We start from the raw sequence: 16,292 nt of genomic DNA on the forward strand, positions 1-16,292 counted from the left end.
CAAAATGGTCATGATGTGGTGAACGGTTGCAGCTCCTGTGTCAGTGCATGTATAAGATTTCTATGGATTTGACATTTCTATCACTTCTTAGCATACTGATAGGATTCTTTTTCCATGTTTGGCTAATAGTACCCCATTTTCAGAAGTTTCTAGAGTAGGACCGCTTGAATGTGTTCCACAAATACCCTCGTGAACTTCTTGCAAGGCGATTTCAGATTTATCACTTTCCAGACACCTAAGAAGAGTACCATCAAGACCTCATCGATAAAGCATATCAGTTGTTAGGGTGTAACAAGCCACTTGACAGATAAAGTTTTGGTTTTGGTTTTGGAATAGATCAAGTGGAAGGGTATTGTCTTTCAAATAGGTATAAATTTTCCCATAGATTAAAGTAAGAACCAACTAGGTGGAATATGACATGGGAATTTAGATTATTATAGGCAGGGGAAAACACTTGTTCCATTAGGAACTCATAATGATTCTATTTTTCTGTTATTTGTAGAAGAGAGGCGATGGTTGTCATGGCATCTGCAGCTTTGTTGTCCAGTCTTCGGATTTGTTCAGATTTGATCTCAACAAAGTATTTCTTAAAATCATCAACCATTCTTTTGTATGGCATCAGCTTTTTGTCCTTTGTTTGATAGTCATCATTGACCTGATTGATGACCAGTTGAGAGTCCCCATAGACTTGTAACTGTGTGATCTTCCATTCTACTACTACTTTGATGTCAGTGACCAATGCTTCGTATTCAACTATATTATTTGTGTAGAGGAACATCAATATGTAAGATCTGGGGATTGTGTGTCCCTAAGGAGTGACAAATAGGATACTAGCACCTGATCCATGTTGGGTGTAGGATCCATCAGAGTATAATACCCATGATTGTGTTGTAACTACTAGGACATCTATATCTAGGAATTCAATATGCATCGGTTGATTATCTTGCAATGGTGCTTCAGCTAACTAATCGACTATTGCTTGGCCCTTGATGGTTCTTATGTCCATATATTGAATGTCAAACCCACTCAATATCATTACCCACTTTGCTAGTATTCCTATTAGAGTGGACCTACTGAGTAGATATTTTAATGGATCTAATTTTTCTATAAGCTTGATTGTGTGGGATAACATATAGTGTTGCAACTTTTGAGATGCAAACACTATAGCAAAACAAGCCTTTTCAATGAATGTGTAGTTAATCTCATAACCACTCAATGTCCTACTAATGTAGTAAACAACCCTCTCTTTGCCTATTGAATCTTCTTGTGCTAGCAGAGCTCCCAAGAATACCTTGGTAGATGAGATGTATAAAAGAAGTAGTTTTTCTGTTATTGGTGGCACCAATATAGGTGGATTCATCAAATATTGTTTCAACTGATCAAAGGCATCTTCACATTTTACCTCCCATTTGAAAAGAGCATTCTTGTGTAGCAAATGAGTGAAAGGTAGACATTTGTCAGCCAGTTATGAGATGAACCTTCTGATGGATTGCAACCTTCCTTATAGTGATCTTAATTGGTTGATATTTCTAGGAGGTGTCATTTACATGATTGTTTGTACCTTTGTTGGACCTACCTCAATGCCTTTGGCTGATGCTATGTATCCTAGTAGTTTAGTTGATGTGACTCTGAATACACACTTCTTCAGATTTAGCCTTACATTGAATTTTTCCAACCACTGAAAGATTTTATCCAAGATCTCCAAATTTTCATCCCTTGTGAATTATTTTTCCAGTAGGTCATCTACATAGTCTTCCATGAAAGTGTGCATCATGTCATGAAATATTGTGGTCATATCTCATTGATAGGTCGCTCCTGCATTCTTCAATCGTAAAGGTATGGCATTCTGACAATAGGTACCCCATGAGCATGTAAAAGTGGTCTTGTCTTGGTCTTCAGAAGCTATTTTGATTTGATTGTAACCTGAAAAATCCATCCATGAGTGATAACATAGCATGTCATGTTGTTAGATCCATAATTATGTCTATACTGGGTAAAAGAAAGTCATCCTTGGGACAAGCCTTATTGAGATCTCTGAAATATCTAAATATTTTGATGCTTTTGGCTAGTTTTGATATAGGTACAATGTTAGAAATCCATTCTGCATAGTCGATTGGGCAAATGAATCCTACATCAGGCAGTTTCTTCAACTTTTCTTTGACTAGAAGTGCTATATGTGGATGCATTTTTCTCAACTTCTTCTTTAATGGCTTAACTCTAAGACCTATGGATAGGCGATGCATGATTAAATCTAGATCTATCCCTAGCATATGACCAATCAAAATTGATTTTCTTTTCTCTGAAATTTTTTTAAAAAATAGGTCTCTCCTAATATGTTAATGATTCGGCCAAGTATACGGTCTTTGTTGTTTCTTCAGTGCCAATGTTTATTGATTGTGTAGGCTCAATCAGTATTGATGATCTTCCTTGATAATTATCAGGAAGAGTGTTAAGCCTCTCATCCTTCAATGCCTCGGGGAGGTTTTCACCATTGGATACGCCCTATCTTTTTACTTTGTCATGATCTAACACTACCATTGAATGGTTTTCACATTAGATCGATTTTTTGATTTATTCATTTTGTGACTAAGAGACTTGGCACTCCCGTGGTTGTAAGATTTGTTATGAGATTTACTAGTGGAACATGTTTCTAGATTTACTAAACAGAGGTAATGGACAATAGTATCATCATCTAGAAAGATGAGGATAGTAAGAGGTTCTATTTGTTCCCATTTGATGAGTTCGGGATATACCAATGGTAAAGAATCATTTGGTGGGTTGATATCTAAGGTAGTAAGTGTTGGCATTACTAATATTGACAAAATCGATTAATCCAATGAACCGGTATATTAGCTGAGATTTGTCATTTATGACTAACATTGACCCGTGGAGTGGTGTATCTCAGTAGCAAAGGTGATGGATTGCAAACAACATGGAAGCAGTATCAGAGATAGATGATCAATGTTCAATCAGTTCAAGGGAAGACAGAATAAGCAACCGGTCTGTCATTCAAGAAGATCAGTGTTAAGGTCAGATCTTCAAGTTGGCTATTCTGATGATGATGCAATCACAGAAGGTGACTTAGGAAAGAAGGTTTGAGGTCCTATGCAAACCAAAACCTTATTGGCAAACAAGAAAAGAGGCCTGATGGAAGTACAGCAAATCGGTAGCAAAGGATGAATCGGTAGTGAAGAGCGCAGTGGTATACCGATAGGCCGGTGAAGCAAAAGGAAGATATGTGGTCACCGTAAATCTAGGAGCAGTGATCGGTAACAAAGTTGCGATGGAAAAAGGTGAGTTGGTTAGTTTGTAATAATGCCAAACTAAAGGTTAGTGAATTCAACCTCAGTCATCATGCAATTAAGCCATATTTTTGCGGATTTTCTCATTCGCATTTAAAAGATAGAACACGACCCAAAGATTGGTGAAATTATGAGTTACAGAGGCAGATAAGGATGAGTTGCTAGCGAGATTGATTGAGAGTGTGCAAGGGAGTGTAGGAAGATTTGGAAATATTTGAATTTCAAATCTACCAAGTGTTAGGTGTAAATTGATTGAGGAATCAGCGGGTATGTGTTGGCAAAATATGGTATAAAGGTTTTTGGCGAAAACCAAAAAGATTGATCGAAAAAAATTTGCAAAGTGCAACTCCTGTGAGAGGCGATCCAATGTGCAAAGTGAAGAGTGAGGAAGTGCTAAGTGATTTAGCAGAGAAGAATGTGTGTGTGTGTGAAGTAGACCAGGAGAGTGCAAAGCTGAGGGTATGAGGAGAGAACCGGTGTAGTGTAGAGCAGACACAACCGGTGCAAACAGAGTATGAGATTCATTGTGATCTGATCAATCTATCAGTAGCTATTCCAGCAAATCAACTTCATGTTACATTCTAACCAATACAACTCAAAATCCCTTAACCAGGTGGACTCTAATAGGTCCTATTGTTTAAATCCCTTAATCGGGTGTCATCTTGATTGATGATTTAAGTCCTTTAATCAGGCTACCTTTAATAGGGTAAAGGCTTTAAAGGCCTAGATTCAAATCCCTTAATTGGGTGGCACTTAACAGTGTCCCTGTAAATATCCTACACTAATACATTTGGGGTCAAATTCCGATGGAGGTTTCCGACAGACAAGGAGCATTGTGTGAAAATTTGATTTTTTTTTTTTAAAAATGCCCATGTTCGTTGGAATTCCGACGACCTCGGGCATTTTATTAAAAAAAAAAACACAACGCATTTTCATTTTGAAAGCAAACCGAAGCAAGCGGCGATCGTCTTGCCTCCCTGGCCCCCCCGCCGGAGCGATCTCTGCACAAGCAAGGTAAGGTTTTTTTTGCAATCAAAGGAACTCTTTGTTTTTCAATGAAGGGCAACTAATTTTTTTTCGCAATCAAGGGCAACTAGTTTTTTTTTGCGAATTAATCCATTTTGTGCATATCCTGCGATCTTAAAATTCCATGAAATGACATCTCTTTGAGGTATTCCATCATACAATTCACATGCCGTGTGTATGCTACCCCATTTTGCGATTTTTGTTATTGGAGCATTTGCAACTAATTTTTGACAAAAAACCCCCTTCGATTATGCTTTGATGGATGTCCATACCTTGTTCCAAAGCTCCTATTTTGGCACACGTAGGGAGGATGCTAGCAAACGTTACATTGAGATAAACATGACTGTATTTCATGAGGATTTGAACTCAAAGCATTGGCACTATCACTTATGGCTATATTAGCTTTTTAAGACACTTTCATAGTGCACTTCACCTGTCCTAATAATGGACTATCATGAGATTCTTAAGAATGGAAATACTCCAAACATTCATGCCCTCTATGTTGTCATTGTGGTTTTCAATCATTGCGACTACATGCTTTTCAAGGACCAAGTAGTGTTGTTTTTTCATTGTTCTACTGTGCTTCTCAAGTTGCACCAACATAGTTTTATTTAATAGCTTTGTTTTGATAGTGATTTCTCCATGGCTTCCACTGTCTTTTTCTTGGTACATTCAATGCATTGTCATCTATCACTACTATTTATTGTCCTTTTTACCTTTATTGAGGTTGTTCTCATACATGTCATTCACTTTGTCTATGAGTATATCTCAACCAATTCACTGTTGTAAGTAGAAATAAAAGATTAGTCTCATCTCTTTTACTATTTTAGACCTTCATAGTAATCTTTGCAATATATCATTTCCTTCCAATTATATGGAATAATGATTTTCTTTTTATGGAATGTGATGAAGGCTTGAGTGTGTCTTCTTGAACTCACTTATTATCAGCTCCTCTATGATTACCTTAGATCTTTGTGGCTAAGAATTGTTCTTGATGAACTTATGCTTTTTATGGATTTCTTTTACTACTATTATATTATCCTGAAAAAGGCTTGTTCAATGCTCCCTTAGCATTCATGTTCTCTCTTTGTATTGATCTAGGGCTACTCATTAATGTATCTATGGATTTCCCTTATTCACTATGTTGTGACAGTCATTTGCAGATTTGGGACTATCATCTTTCATAATTTGATGTCTTTAAGATGTGGGTACATTGCTTGACAAGAAAAGCTCAAGCATTTGTGAAGTTCAAAGAGTTTAAACCCCTTGTTGAATGGTCATCCAGTTGTTCTCTAAATGCAAAATGCTCAAGTAAATGAGAAATTCACTCAAAATGGTTTATCCACAACTAAAAGAAAACAACTAACCACTACATATATGCATCAACAAAACAGTGTTGTATACAGACCTAATCATGCCTTCATGGATATGTAGATCAAGTTCCTACATTTTGGACAAAAGCAATTCACACAATAATATATTTGTTGAACACACCCACCACAAAGATTTGGTTATGCAATAATATAGTTGTTGTTAACTTTATCATGGAGGATTTGGTTATGCTTGTTACAATCAAGGTTTGACCAAATTAATTCTTAAATTTACAAATGAAGAGTGTGGTTGGTTGGTGACTAGTTACTCTTTTTAACACCATTTACAAGATCATATCTAAATCAAGTGTCTCAAGAATTAAGCTACTACTAAGAAGATAGTTTGCCTAAAGCAAATGGGTTTCTTGGGTGGCTATTTATTGTAGATAACTTAGTTCCTTCATGAGAATCAATCAATTTGGAACATGTATAACTCACATGTCACTAATGCAATTCCTTAGTACTTGTTTGAGTACTATCTCCTCTATTGTTTTCTATCCACTTTTGTGTCCTTAGAACAAATAATAGATTAATCAGAAGGTGGAAAAGGTGGATTCACCTAAGAGGGAGTGGATTTTCCCAATAATATGTTAGATTCTCCCAAGGATGGATGGACTATACACTTGAAAGGTAGATGATTAAGGATGACGACAAGGTGAATTTTCCTTAGAATGATAGGGTTGATTTTCCTAAGAACAAGTAGATTCATGTAAACTAGAGGATACAAATTTGGACAAAATAATGGAAGGAGACTAAAACTAGATAGATTCACCTAAATGGGAGTGTAGTCATCTAAGGATAGGAAAAATTCACCATTTGTGTAAGAAAGATGGATAAGATAAATGATTTATGTGAAATAGATTCACCTAAGAGAAAGTAGATTCACATAAGGATAGGTGGATTTTCCTAAAGATGAAGGGATAAGACTTAACAAAAAGAGGACTTAGGATGATGACAAGGAGGATTCATTTAAGGATATGGCATATTCACCTAAGGGATAGTGTATTCTCCCAAGAATATGGAAAAATTATTGATTGGTGGAATGACATACTAGATCAAGGAATGATACAAGGGTAGATTCACCTAAATATAGGGTAAATTCAGCTAAAAGGGTACCCATGAGATTATGGTACTGAGTACCTATCTATGGATGGTGTATTTGGATACAAGTATGATGAAACCATGCTTGTGTATGATGAAACAAAGTCCAGATCTCTATTATAGGTCCAACATAATCTCTATTATTTGAGACACCATTTTATTAGCATATCCAATTAGGGTAATTTATGGGTTTAATTATGGATCATGTTGTCTATTTTCATGCACTATTGAACTCATTTGGATGTATTGTGATTATTTTAATTTTGAAGTTATAAATAAATTATGTTTGTACCTTAGAAAGGGTAACTCCAATTGATGTTTGGGCAGTTTATTTGAAAACTTATGGTGATTATTGCCCTATGTTATGTAATGGAGTTATTTTTACACTAAGTAATTACCTAGAAAAATGAATTTGTATTGTTGTACAAGTATGATGAAACCATGCTTGTGTGTTTACATGTGTGTGCATCCTATTGAGAACCAACCTCGTTGTTGAGGAACTCAATAAATGTGGTGTTAGGTAGAAGAATGGAAAACTCAAGAAGCCATGGTGACATATTGTGGCATTAGTAGGGATTATCTCTATTGACCACACCTTTCAAAGATAGTATCCCCTATTTCTCCTCATAGAATGGACCATTGGATGGCTCATAGTGGTATCCTATCCTACATTTATCTTGATGGCATTGCCGATAGTTGGTACGTGGTTCTTGGTACGGGTTTCCTCTTACCCTATTATCTTATTTATATCTTTGTTCCAACATGTGGAGATTGATTTTTGTCATGCTATGATAATTTTCATGTTTGCATGTGTTTTGACATTATGCAAATAGATATGATGTCACACCATACTTTAGTTTTGATATAGTGTAGGTGATGGTTACATGTTGTTGATGGTAGCGATTTGGGTTCAAAGACACAATTCCACACACACACACACAAATATTTGAAGATGCATTTTATATTATTCCTTCTTAGTGGCGATTAGAGTTGCAATATTTGCACACATGTAGAGAGGAACTCATGTTAGATACAATAGGGTGTGTTTGATAACATATGAATGTGCCTCATGATGTATACATATAGCTTTGGTGTTGGACATGCATGCACATTTTTCCATAAGACACATTGCTATGTGGCATGTGCCCTATGCATGTCTTCTTTGTGAGGCACGTTGCTATGTGCAATGTGGCCCTAGGTGTGTCTTCTCTATGAGGTGTATTGCCATGATATGTTAGGATTTGTAGTGTGCAGGCCACAAATGCATGCATGAGGGACTATTATTATAGTCATGTTTTTTGGGCATGTAGCCTAGGCATGTCTTCTCCATTAGGTACATGGCCATGCCATGTGGGAGTTTTTGTGTTCATGCCACAAATACACACATGAGGGACTATTATTGGAGTCATGATGAATCTTCACTCTATTTAGCCACAATTTCTAGTCGTATAGTTATGTAATGTGCACTTTTAAGGATTCTGAAGTTTCCTTCAATTATTGATGATCTCTCATCTTTGTTACATGGGCCAACAATTTTATTTTATTTTGTTTGAATTAGTTTAATCACTATTGTGAGTTTTCTCTATTGTGTAGTTATTGTGGCTATGTTTGATTTTCTATTAGAATTGAACACATTTATTTGACTTATTATTGGTACTATTTTTTCTTTCTTTCAATATTTATGATCTTTGGTAGTTTAGTGAAACTCTTGCTATTTTTAAATGTTGCCTTCTTTGTTGTGATGTGATTCCTCACCAAGATCGATGTAGATAACCTTGGATGAGTGTATATAAGGAATCAAACATTAGGAAAATTTGAGGATAGGGGTAAGTGTTTGTTGTATGGGTAGCTACGATCCACTTGTACATTCTTAGTGATTATTGACGGCTATGTCTTGGAGGCTAATCCCATTAAACAAACAAGGGGGAAGTCATACATAATCATATGGATCCTCCCTAGTTGTGTGTGGATTCAAAACCATCATTTCATATGGTTCTTGGTTACTTTGTGAGACCATGGCATCCTCTTAGACCAATATGTGAGCCTTGTATTGTTATCCCTGCAATGTGGATGAATAAGTGTATGTTAAAATAAATGCTTTGCATGCCATATAGTTGCATATGAGTTGTTCACATCATCAGATCATGATTTAGAATATGTGAATTCTTTTATCCATGTGAAGTTGAATGATTGATTATGAAAATGTGTTATACATTGAAGCATAATCTGTAAGATGTTCTCTTCAAGAAAAAACATTTATGCTTTCATAGTGAAATGTTGACAAAATGGGGTCCTAGTCTAGGAAAGTAAACTACAAACTTATACATTCACCATTTCAAAACATTTTATTGGGGAATAGTCAATTTGGTTCAATTTAATTCCTCTAGGAGAGACCAGCAATATGATTAATTGTTCCATTTTAATGTGATTGGATATGATTAGATATAATTTCATTGAAGATGCAAGAACTAAGTAAAATTATGCAAAATTGATAAGATTAAGCATAAACAGGCAAATAATAAAGCAAAAAGCTAACATAGAGGTACATATTTGGAAATAAGACTCTAAAATGAACCTAATTAGTTACCTATAGAGAAAATGAGGTTAGAGATAATCTACCTATATGGAAAGTGGTTAAACTCTACCTCTAAGTGGCTCATCTTGAGCATTGTCGGTATATGGGCATTGATGGCATATTATATCTGGTTCTATCATTTTTGTGGGTGCAAAATTAACAAGACAAAATAGTATTAGTGGGATCATGATCTCATCAAAATGGTTTTGGCTTTGCATTTATGATAGCACATTGATCACACCTTACAAAAGGTTCCAATCTCATACATAGCATCCCAAAGTAAGGTCAATAATGATGTAACTTAATGCTTAAACTGGAGTTCTGGGTAGTCATATACCGATCATTTCCAGGATTGATGCTTAAACTGGAGTTCTCGGTAGTCATATACCCATGGCATAGGGTAGGGGTGACCTGCAAACAATGCTAGTTCTAGATGCCTGTTTGCTTGGTGTATAACTTGTCAAAATTAGATCGATTGGCTACAGGCCTGCCATAAAGTTTCCAACTTATCACCAGTGAAAATACAAGAACCAAGGCTTAGAATACTCAAAAATGTCTCTCAAAAAGTCTGCAACAGGCAAACTTTTAGTAAGAATTTGCAGACACAATGCTCAGAAATTCACACAATCAGCTACATTAAATACGTTCTCTATTAAGTTCAATGTTTTAAGATGAAAACAAAGAGTTAAATGGTTTTGGTTCGATTTGCAATTTTTGTGAAGCTTTTGCACTGAAGTTTCCATAGCCTAATTTTTTTGCCTGTGAAGAAAGACCATGTCAGATAATATCAGCGAAGAACAAAATAAGGAGACAATTGCTAGATTATGGTCTAACTTGAAAAGAAAAGGTGATGGGAAATGTTATTGTCCCTGCAAAATTTGTAAGGGCTTAAAGACTAGAAGACTTCTAATCAAAACAACTAAGAAACATTGTAGGCAAAATGGTCACATTGAAGGGGGACATGATTATCATCCACTGGTAAGTTGTTCATTATATCATTTTAACAATTTATATACATAATAAATCACTTGATAATGAGATCATGATCATGGTTTATTTATGTTGATCATTTTTATATAGGTCGAGCACCCCAGGGCACATGATATGGACCAACACAACCCGAAGAATATGGTTTTTGAAGTGGAGGAACATGGAGGTGTGAATATCGAAGCTGAAGATAATGATCCCATGGAAGATGATGATCATGCACCAGAAAACACAATTGAAGATGATGGTACAAATACATTGATCCATGACACATTTAGTACTGGCATGGCTGATCATGATGATCAGGATGACCTTGATGTTCATGATTTACCTCTTCTTGAGAAGGCATATGAGCCCCTTTACAAAGGCTCCCAAACAACTCTTCTCTCTGTTGTATTGTTGTTGGTGAACTTGAAGGTTATGAATGGTTTATCCAACATAACAATCTCACGTATGTTAAGGTGTGTCATACATGTCATTACAGTTAATAAATGGTGAATCATGTACCATTAATATTCTTTATATTAACACCTCAAACTTCTTTTTTTTGCTGTAGATTTATAGGTGAGTTTTTCTTACACCATCAAATATTCTACCTCGCTCATACCGAGAATTATCTGCCATTATGAAAGATATTGGAATGGAGTATCAAACAATAGATGCTTGTCCCAATGATCATATTATATATCATAAACAGCATGAATTTGGAACAGAATGCCCTGAATGTCATATCAGTAGATATCGAACAGATCAAATAACAAAAAAGGTGCCTCGCAAGGTTCTTCGTTATATTCCCGATATTCCATGTATGCAACGATTATTCAAGTGCACTGGCTTGGCACAATTTATGGATTACCATGCACGCAATAGAAGTCGAGATGACATTATTCGAATGCCTACGAATGGTTCAGCATTTATGGACATAGAGGAAAAGTGGCCACACTTTAAAGAAGAACCTCGTAATCTCAGGCTTTCATTGGCAACGGACAGTGTCAATCCATTTGGAGAGTTGAGATCTGTTTACTCGATGTGGCCTATTTTTGTTATCAACAATAATATTCCTCCATGGATGTCAATAAAGAGGGAGCACATAATGTTGGCAATGATTGTTCCAGGTATTTTATCATTTAATAGTCATCTACATTTAATTATAAATATTGCAGTAAAATGGTCATAATAATTATGTAATGTTTTTGTTCATTCCACTAGGCAAGTACCAAGTTAAAGATATGAATGTATATATTGAGCCTCTTATCGACGAGTTGCTAGAGTTATGGAATGGTGTGACCATGTATGACATCTCTAGACCAATAAGACAAAGACAATTTCAATTCCATGCAATGCTTGTATGGACAATACATGATGCCCCAGGGCTAACACATTTTTGTGGTACGTTATAGTGTTCAAGTTGCGCATGATAATTATAACTATAAAAATTAACAGATTTAATAGAATTATACATTATCTTGTAGGTCTTCAAACAAAGGGAAAATTTGCATGTCCAGTTTGTGGTCCAAAGATGAAATCCCATCATTCAAAAAGTTTAGGAAAGAAGGTGTTTGATGAGTATAGGCACTTCCTTCACAAAAATCATAAGTACCGGAATACTGAAAAACATCTTTTCAATGGGAAAGAAGAGACTACATCAAAGCCACGACGAATGACTCCTCACTCATGGAAGTTGGAATATAATAGAATTAATCGTCAAGGTAATGTCATTCCATCTAATGGTTTATGTTTGGAATTTGAATTTTTCTATCGTGTTTTGTTTACTGATGATGTAATTGATGATACTGAAGGTCGTCAAGGCATGGATGACCACCTTCGAAAGGGACTAAAAAGTTATCCCAGAAAATTCAGTAGGTTGCCTTACTACGAGCAGCTACAAATTATGCATTTGTTTGATACAATGCATATTGGAAAGAATATAACAAAGACATTATGAAAAATATTGGATGGAAAGTGTGACAAAGAAAAAATTGTCAAAATTTGTAGTGACATTGTGGAATCCAATCATGCAATGAAAAATGTCATTCAATCAAATAGAAATGGAGATCAGATTAATATAAGTGCCCTTCCTTGGTTATTAACGGAGCAGCAAAGCAATTCTATAAAAGAAGTCATACGAAAAATTCGATTTCCCACAAGATTTGCTGCGAACATAAACAATCTCATATCAAAGAAGAGTGAATTTGGGCCAGGGATGAAAACTCATGATTGGCATACCTTCATTAAGGTAATTCGCGCTCTTGTGTATTTACTATATATTTGTATACTGCGCATGTACTTTTCATTGTATTATGTTAGAAAACAATGAAAAGATCATTTTATAATTGTTGCAGTACGTTCTACCTCTATCTCTCCCAGACCACTTCGACAATAATATCAAGCAAGTCATATATGATCTTGGAAAATACATGAGGTAAGTAGTGATGTCTGTTCAATTTTTTGTATAGATATTATATTTGCCATTTGTTTTACTTGTTATGCAATATATTGTATATTTTTTTGTAAAGTCTCGTTTATATATTTTTGCGTCTTCAATCTCTTTTAGGTGGTTGTCATCTAAAGAAATCCACAAGTAAAATATAAAATATTGGAAGAGAAAAATCCCTCATCTAATGTGTGAAATGCAAAAGTGTCTACCTTCAACTTTTTTCAATGCACAAGAACACTACCTCATACACCAAGTTGAGGAGATCGAATTGTGTGGACCTATACACACTAGATCAATGTGGATGGTTGAGAGGCACTTGAAATTTTTGAAGGCTTTGGTTCGACAAAGAGCACATCCTGAGGGTTCTATGGTGGAGGGATATATGGTATACCAAACTATGGTGTACATTACTGAATATCTTCCTAAGTTTGCAGCAAAAATCCACGTAGATCGCATTTGGGATCCCAACCCCATTAATAAATTTGAAGGGGAGCACTTGATGGGGAAAGGTAGATTGAAGAAAGTGAGAGGTAATTATAAGATGTTATTGTAGTAAATTAATTCTTCATCTTCTAAATAAATCAGTTGTAAGTGGTCTATTAATTATTTGTACAGTTGGTCGGGAGTGAGATGCACTATATTTGTATATTGCAAACAATCTTGATTGGATGACGGTGTGGATTAAATGATGTCAACATTCTAGTCACACATTAACATGGGATGGTGTCTCTTCATTGGTTAAAGAAGCTCATCGTAATGGAGATTCCAATGTTACACAAAGGGAAATTGATTTAGCATATGGTTTAAGAGATCAATAGGTACATATAATTTTATTAATCACCCGTATGTTTATCAACTCATGATGCAATAATTTTAATATGTTAGACATATTGCAGGTCAAACACCACAAGGCTATGTGCTGCAATGGTCATAAATTTCGCATCAAACGATTGGATGACACAAAGAAAACTTGTGATTCTAGGATAACTGCAGTCTTTGAGGTGACCAATATTTCATCTAGAAACGACATACATCCTCAAGAGTCTCAAAATCGATACTATGGCATTTTGGATGATATACTTGAGTGTGACTTTAATTCCTTCAAATTAGTTATGTTCATCGTCAAATGGTATAGGCTACGATTGAATAAAAATGATCCTGATAGAACTGTTATTGAACATGATAATGGATTTACAATGGTTAATACAAGGTCATTTGAACAAGTTGGGGATGAGCCCTATGTTCTTCCAAGTCAATGTGAGCAGGTATTTTACTCGGAGGTTCCACATAAACCGGGTTGGTCATTTGTTGTTAGACATGATCTGAGAGGAAGGCCGATAATGTATAATGTGATGGAAGAAGAAGATACCGAAGAAGTAGAAGATGATATAGATGATGATCACGATCGACAGTTAGTCGATGATGTTCCTGACGGAAATGTACACGAAGAAGAAGCTGATGATGATGATGATGTTGATGGTGATGGTGATGGTGATGGTGATGGTGATGGTGATGGTGATGGTGATGGTGATGGTAATGGTGATGGTGATGGTGATGGTGATGGTGATGTTGATGGTGACGGTGATGGTGATGACGATGACGATGACGAACACAATGATGACGACGATGACGATGACAATGACGACGATGATGATGATGATGATGATCATCATCATCATCATCATCATCATCATCATCATCATCAGCATCATGGTGATCATCATCATCATCATCATCATCATCATCATCATCATCATCATCATCATCATCATCATCATCATCATGGTCATCATGATGAGTTGGATGAAGAAGAAGATCAATAACATGAATGAAATGTATGAGATGCGATTATTATATTATCTATTTAATATTGATATCTTGATAGAAATTGATTTGACTTATATGGTTACATAAATAATTCATATGTTTTGAATTCTAATGCCATTACTTAATTAATTCATGATGCACCTCTAGCTATGTTATAGATGGTGATTTAAAATACATATGTGATGGATTACATGCTTATGATAATACATGTGACATTTTTTGAACTTTGTGTTTATTTATAGAATGTGGACTACTTATTAGCTATGTGATGGATGGTGATTTATGATACGTATGTGATGGATTACATGTTTATGATGATACATATGTGATTCTTATGATGCTCAATTACATATATGATGATACATATGTGATGCTTATGATGCTTATGATACTACAGTATTTATTGTTTATCAAATTACAAATGTAATACTTATGATGCTCAATTGTTGGTGCAGGAACTTGAACCCCTTTGACGAGGATCCTGCACAATCTCATGGATCGATTGGTATAAGTCAATACACCTTATAGAAATAATATATTTTTAAAAAATTACAAGAAAAATAAACTTCCTCAGTTTTCTAAACCTCAACATTAGCAGCAAATCTAATACAGTTATCAACACATGAGGCCCCAGTTGGACTTACTCAAATTTTAATCTCAACATCAACTTTATGGCCGACTTCTTCATCAATATTACCCTCATTTGCAAAATATCTCTCTCATTACCAACTAACTCTCTCATTTGATGGCGCACAGGTATCACCAAATAGGTATTTGTCAGATGTGTCTTCCTCAAGTGAGGGAAATGCAGGAATAGAAGAGGAAAGTGAGACATGTAGTAGATCTCAAATAGGGAGATCAACTAGAGGTCAAAAGATTAGAAGAAAATTCAATAAACGCATGGAATTTTTTCTTGCTCAAGGGGGGTCTTGTTCTTATGATGATGAGACCAAAGGCGACATTGAGGTGCCCTTGAGGTACAAACATCTACTGAAACAATGTGTACCCAAGGAACTTCCTCCAATAAACATTGATTTTTGTGTTAATGAGAGGATATATGGCATAGCACCTTCATCATTACATGGTTTGGGCCTATTTTCCATGGACAACATAAAGGTCTGTTACAACAAAGTTGTTGAATTGATGGAGTTTGTTGGACCTTGTTACAATTATAATGATTGGATGCAGATTGTTCGATATAAAAAAAGTATGCGTAGGTATGCACTATCAGCCAATTATATACAACAAAAAGATAATGATCAAAGTAAACGAGTGGCTGTATACATTGATGGAAGGCCAAAAGCAACGGGGAATATTGCAGGTTTTATAAATAGTACACGACCTGGGTCAACTAATAAGCAACCCAATTGCATATTTGAGGCACGTGAGGGAAATTGTGTGTTTGTATGTGTGATAAAATCAATAAGTGCAGGGGAAGAGCTGCTAATCGATTACAATTTGAATCATATAGACACAAACAAAGTTACTATCATGGGGGTGGTACGTACTATATATATACCATATAAGCCAACTTCCAATTAATGAATCCAATAAACCATTGTATTATTAAGTTTTTTTGCTAAGTCTATTGGTTTCATTTCGCTAACGTTCTTATATTTTTTCTTTGTCACAGGCCACATGGATCCACCACATAGCACAGATAGGGG

This window comes from Cryptomeria japonica, chromosome 3 (genome assembly GCF_030272615.1).
Source record: "Cryptomeria japonica chromosome 3, Sugi_1.0, whole genome shotgun sequence".
Taxonomy (NCBI): Eukaryota; Viridiplantae; Streptophyta; class Pinopsida; order Cupressales; family Cupressaceae; genus Cryptomeria; species Cryptomeria japonica.